Raw genomic sequence first — 6719 nt, forward strand, 5'->3', positions numbered from 1 at the left:
TGAAAAGGTCCAAACAACTTTTATAAGTAGATTTTTTAAGATTTCTTCCCTTTTAATAGTATTGACTAGATTTGAACCCGCACATCCGTGCGGATATATTTTATTTTTAAAATAACATTTTTAAATATAAATTAAGATATAAAGATATATATTTAATATCAATTTTTATGTATATAATATTATTTAGAAATTTTTATATTTGTTGACTTTTTTGATGAAATTGTACACATCAGATATTAAAGTAGTATTTTTATTTATTTATTTTAAAATGCAACATTATATTAACAGTTTAATTTTAAATATTAGTTTTATATGAACTAATACGGATTTTATTTTATTTTTTGGTTTAGAAATTTTTATTCACGAAATTTTTGTGTGTAAATAAACTAAATTATTTAATATTATATTTAAAATACTATTTTATTTAATATATTATATTTCAGTTTGGTGTTTTTATTTATACTACAAAAATCAAACATAAAATGTTACAGCCAATCAAATATAATTTATTTTGTATATGAAAAGTTAATATGACAATTTTAAAAGATTGGGCTATACCATTTAATTTAAAAATTAATTACTGAAATATATATATATATATATATATATGTATATATATATATTTAATTTGGTCTAGATTAAATATGATAAATAATAAACAATAATTATCTAATAGAAATATATTGGTCTTGTCTTAGAAATCTTATTGTTTAGATGTATATTATTTTTGTTAGGAAAATATCATATATGAGTAAAATTAGGATATTTAGTTAAATTTCAAATGAATGGTCTAACATACACTTTTGTATGGTAGATAAAAAATAGAACCCTAAATTAATAGATTAGGTTATATATGGTAGAAAGGATCTCTTTTACCATATTTTCAATTTCTCACTCACTGTTTTCATTTTCTTGGATAAAAAAAAAGGTTTCATTTTCTTGCCGAAAATCCAAACAATTTGGTCATTGTTTTAAAATTTATCTAACCTTTGTTGCCTATTTCACATAACCATTTTTTTTTTGAACTTACTTTATAAAGATTATGCTAGTAAACAATATAAAAGCTGTTTTAGTTTTGATTTTGTTTTTTTTTTATAAATTGTAAACCCATAAAAGCTTTAAAATGTCGATCATGGTAGTAGTCCCTTTTTCCTAAAGTAAATATTCAAATAAACGGAGATTGATAACACCTTTTATCTTTATCAAATTTCAATCACAGTCTTGAAAATATGTACTTTATAATTAGAACTTTGTGTAACAAATTCTGACAAAAAAAAAGCTTTATATACTTATGCATAGCTTTGTGTTGCAGTTAAAACTTTGTGTAACAACATTACAAAGTAAAATCGTAAAAGAAAAAAAAAGGACGTATGCAATATGAAACATGAAAAATGGCCCTAAAATCTAAGCTTTGACCACATGGATAGCAGATCATCTTCCTCACGCGGCCTCTTCTGTTCTTTTTTTCTCTCCCCAATTTCTCCTTTAATTTATGAAGTTTTAATCATTATTCCCCTTACAACATAAAGGGTGACCCAAAATTAAAGCCATAATGTTCCGACTGAAAGAATTTACAACAACTTGTGTTATAATGATATAGTTTATTGTTATGGTTAATGGTAATTGTTAATATTGATTACCATCATTTGCAGTTGTATTATTTCATTATCAAACTTTATATGTTCGTCAACATTAAATAGTAGGGGTGGGCACTTTACCCGAAATCCGAAGTGGCATCCGAACCCGATCCGAAAAACCCGAACCGAAATCCGAACCGAAATAGCAAAATATCCGAACGGATATTAAATTAGGAGAGATTGGATATCCGAACCCGAACGGGTAATATCCGAACCCGAATGGATATCCGAAGATAACCGAACATATGTATAATTAACCTTATATTTTTAATTTACATCTTTCATTTTATATAAAATATTTATATTGATACTACACATACTTTAAATTCATATGATATACATACAATTACGTAGAAGATGATTTGTTATGCACTTAAAATACATGTCAAACTTTTTATTTCAACAATTAACAAAAAGTTACATCCAAAATTTAAAAACAATAACCAAATTAATGTCTTTTTAGTTTGAAAATGTTATATCCAAATCTATTAACCATTCAATCTATTAAAAATACAAAAAATAGTTAAGTGAAAGTTATATATTTAAATACAAGAAATTTGAAAAATGAATATTTTAATTTTTTTTTTCAAAATCTAAATATCCGAACCCGATCCGAAATAACCGAAACCGAACTAAAAATACCCGAACCCGACCCGAAGTACAGAAATACCCGAACGGGTTCTACACCTCTATACCGAAATACCCGAAAATCCGAAATACCCGACCCGAACCCGAACGGGTACCCGAACGCCCACCCCTATTAAATAGAAAGTTACAAGTTCGAAATTTTATAATTTTTTAATTCTGGCTTACAGAATTAAAGCGAATTTCCAAAATATAGTTTTTTGTCTTCATGTTTTTTTAATAAGAATTTGATTTTACTTTCATTACTAGGTTAAGATCCGCGCCTTGCGCGGAATGAACGTTATATATATAAATTATTTTATATATTATAAGTTTCTAACCTATTATGAAATAATAAATATATATTGAATAATTAAGAAGTCAGTAACTATTACATATATAATTAAGCTGGTGCGAACATATAAATAACTTTTATTAATCCAACAGAATATTTTTTTCTATTTGATATGGTATATAATTAAATTTAAATGATATTAACATATATATATAGTATATTTTAATATTAATATTTATTAAATGATGCTTTTTGCTCATATTGTTTTTTATCATTTGTATCTGTTATAGCAAAAAAATTAAATTACTGATAACAAAATTTTTATTGTGGGATTAATAATTTATGTAATTTATAATATTTTTAAAAATTAATTTGTCAATATTTTTAAAATTTTTATCAAAAAAAAATTGTTAAAAGTAAATTTCAAATTAAGATATTTATTTATTTTCTTATATGACATATAATTTAATTTAATATATATATATATACATATATATTTTTATATTTTTTTTATTTTTAATGCTTATTAAATGAGACTTTCAACTTATATGATTTTTTAATTATTCGTATCATGTCATAACAAAAAGTTTAAACCATAGATCACAAAATTTAAATGTGAAACTTTTAATGGTTTTAGTAATTTATACTCGTTTTTAAAAATTCAAAATACAACATATAAAGAATTTTTTTAAATTTTTATTAAATAGTTACTATGATTGTTTAATTTATTTTAATAGTTTAAAATTAAACAAATTTAATATAAGATATACTTATTTTTATCAAATCTTTATTATTCAAATTCATTAATTGTCATATATACTTTAGCTATATTAGGTAATTACGTAATTTTATTTATGGAAATAATGAAGCAGCCATATTAGGTAATTCCGTAATTTTATTTATGGAAATAATGAAGCATATTAGTAATGTATTTATAGTTAGTTTAATAAAAAATTTATTATATATTTAGATGGATCATATTTCTCTAAGGATTCTAAGAATCATTTTATTGATGACATGTGGCTACAAAAAAATGTTGTAATGCTTCTCAAATAATATATATGGGATTCCTTAAACGGTGTTGAATGTGACACTCTGATCCATCGCTTTCGATAGGAAAATCTTGAAATGTTTCGGAAACAACATTATTTTTATTCAGTATATATATGTTCTTGGCGTTCTTTTTTTTTTTGGAAACACATTTCGTATCTCATGTATAAACTACTTTAGTAAATATAATATTAGATGTAAATCGAACTAATTTAGCCAAAGTATCATAGAGCCACTATTAGGTTCAAAATAATCGAACTCATTTCGTCCACTTGTCACATTTATTTCATACTTCCTTAATATTCAGGTTAGGGTAATTAACTTAACTTCAGTTTAGTTAATCAGTTGAAAAATACAAAAAGAGAGGTGCCTTGAGACGCGTGAGTATAAGAGAAAGAAGAAGAAAATGTTGAAGATCCAATGTGAGAAGGAAGAGTGAGAGAGACATGGAGAATCCTTTGGATTGACAAAGACAAACCCCAAGGTTTAGTGCAGTGTTCTCCTCCATTGAGCCAAGTGACCAATAATCCCATTTAATAACATAAATATCACTTATGTAGCTATGTCATTATATTATAACGACAGTTGAGTAAATACAGAAGGAAATTTAGACTCGCTTGTTATTCATCGATAAACACAAAATTACGTACTTAAGATTAATTTGTTTCTTGTTATCACGTTTTCCAACCATATGATTAATAATTTCAACAATATATGAGAATATTACATTCGAAAAATTCATTCAAATTCACATGTCTATTAATCTATTTTGTTTTTTTCGACAACCGGTCCATTTTTTGTTACGTACTTTAGATTAATTTGTTTCTTGATATCACGTTTTCCAACCATAGACCTGTTAATAATCTCAACGATATATGAATATCACATTCGGAAAATTCATTCAAACTCACATGTCTATTAATCTCTTTTTTTTTTCGACAACCGATCCATTTTTTGTTACATAGAAATATTTTTTCGCACACAGTAACATAGAGAGAACAAAAGAGACGAATTAGAAGTAATTGTATTAATATTTCAGTGGTAACTGATTAAGTTATAGCTGCAGTCATATTCAAAGGAATTAACATCCACTTGGTGTTTGATAGTCAAAGACCGGAGAATATAATTCATTGTTCATCAAGTCCAAGATCCTCAAAGATTCTTCCGAATTATAAGCATTTTCTACACGCAAACACACATACGTAAATGCATTGGATTTTATTCGTTCATATTCCCTCATATTCTTTTTGACTACGAGTGGCTGTTAGGATACCCATTCAAATTAGGTTCAGATTTATTAGGATTCTGAGTTTTCGGAGTCAAAGATTTTAATCTCATTCAGGTATTTCTAAATTTCGGTTAGGGTTTGATTTAGATCTTTACGGGTTCGGTTCAGATTTGGATAACCATTTAAATGATTTTTAAAACTTTAAAATTCTTTATATACTTTAAATTTCTCAGAATCTATAAATAAAATAATATATTACATGTAAATTTAAAAAAAATGTGTCAAAATACCTAAACTTAAAATATAAATTGGTTTGGTTTGAATATTTGATAGAGAATCAATAGATATTTCAAATACTTTTAGTTTTTTGAGTATATTTTAGTTATTTTAGACATTTACTTTTGACTATATATATATATATATATTCAAATATTTTAGACAACTTAAAAGTATCTTGTATATTTTAGATGTTTTTAATATAAATTAAATCTAAAAATAATTAATATATTTAGATATATAAATCGATTTCGGATACATTCGGATACCCAAAATACTTCGGTTCAGGTCGGGTTCAGTTTTGGTTCTCTACATACCAAATTTTTTGAACCCGTTCTGGATATTTAATCAAGTTTGGTTTGGGTTCGGTATTACTTTTTGGATCAGTTCGATTCGGTTCTTCGGATTCATTTTTTTGCCCAGTCCTACTTTTTGACAACAAACTCCATATTTTATTAAACTGGTTCAGAAGGGTTAGCTGGAGAAGCAGACCCACGGAAAACCGTATTGTTTACATTAATTATTAGGGATGATAAAAAATTTAAACGCATATAACCGAGCCAAATACTTAATTACGCTTATGACTATAGAATAACATTTTCTATAAATAAAATATTTCACATCGAAGTCTGATCAATAAATATTATAATAATTTCAAATATCATACAATTTTAAAAATTATAATATATATATATATTATACTTTCAGTTATGCTAACAAAATTTGATCAATATTTCTAATTTTATTGGATTGTAAATAATTTATATTAAAATTTTACTTTGATAAAAAATATTTATGGTAAAATGTTGGACTAACTGCATTTCATTGATTTGAAAATTAGGAATAAAAAATCAAATTGTTTTGGTAATTATCATAAAACATTGTTATTATTATCAAATATAAATATATAATTTCAAAATATTTAACATATAATTCAAAATATTTTCATTTCAATATTAATTTTTATTTTGAAAATAACGTTTTAAAATTTTAGTATTTACATAAATTATCATATCTTAAATAGAAAATGAAGTGCTAGATAATCAATCTAACACCAAAAAATAATATCAGTAGAGGCAAAAAATATTTATGTTAATACAATACATTTTATTTTTATAATACATGAAAACTGCTCAGATGTAGGTATTTAACAATATTGTTTGTAATATCAGTAATGTTCACTGGTTAAAAATGATTGTTACGATGCTAAGACTATACTACCTTAGCCAAATAGTAGTCTACTGTGATGGTAATGTGTATAACTTCTAGTATTTTTCCAATACTATGGGTTACAAATATGGACAATGAAGCTTTGCCAACAAAAAAGTATTTTTTTTTACTGAAAATCAGGCCGTCTCAGTGTTGTATGCATCTTATAAAAATATACATATGGTCTAAAAAATAGGTCTTGATATTTTAGAAAAGGGTTTTAAACTCTAACTCAAATTTACAAAAAAATTTATGGACCTTGCGCAAATGTGCCTTTAGCTCATACCCAGAAACGGCCTGACTGAAATAGTGAACTTAAATAATATTTCATCTGTTCCTAAATATAAGATATTTAAGAAAAAACACACATATTAAGAAAATTATTTTTTGTCTAGAAAGT

This window comes from Brassica napus, chromosome A10, assembly GCF_020379485.1.
Source record: "Brassica napus cultivar Da-Ae chromosome A10, Da-Ae, whole genome shotgun sequence".
In the NCBI taxonomy this organism is placed as follows: domain Eukaryota; kingdom Viridiplantae; phylum Streptophyta; class Magnoliopsida; order Brassicales; family Brassicaceae; genus Brassica; species Brassica napus.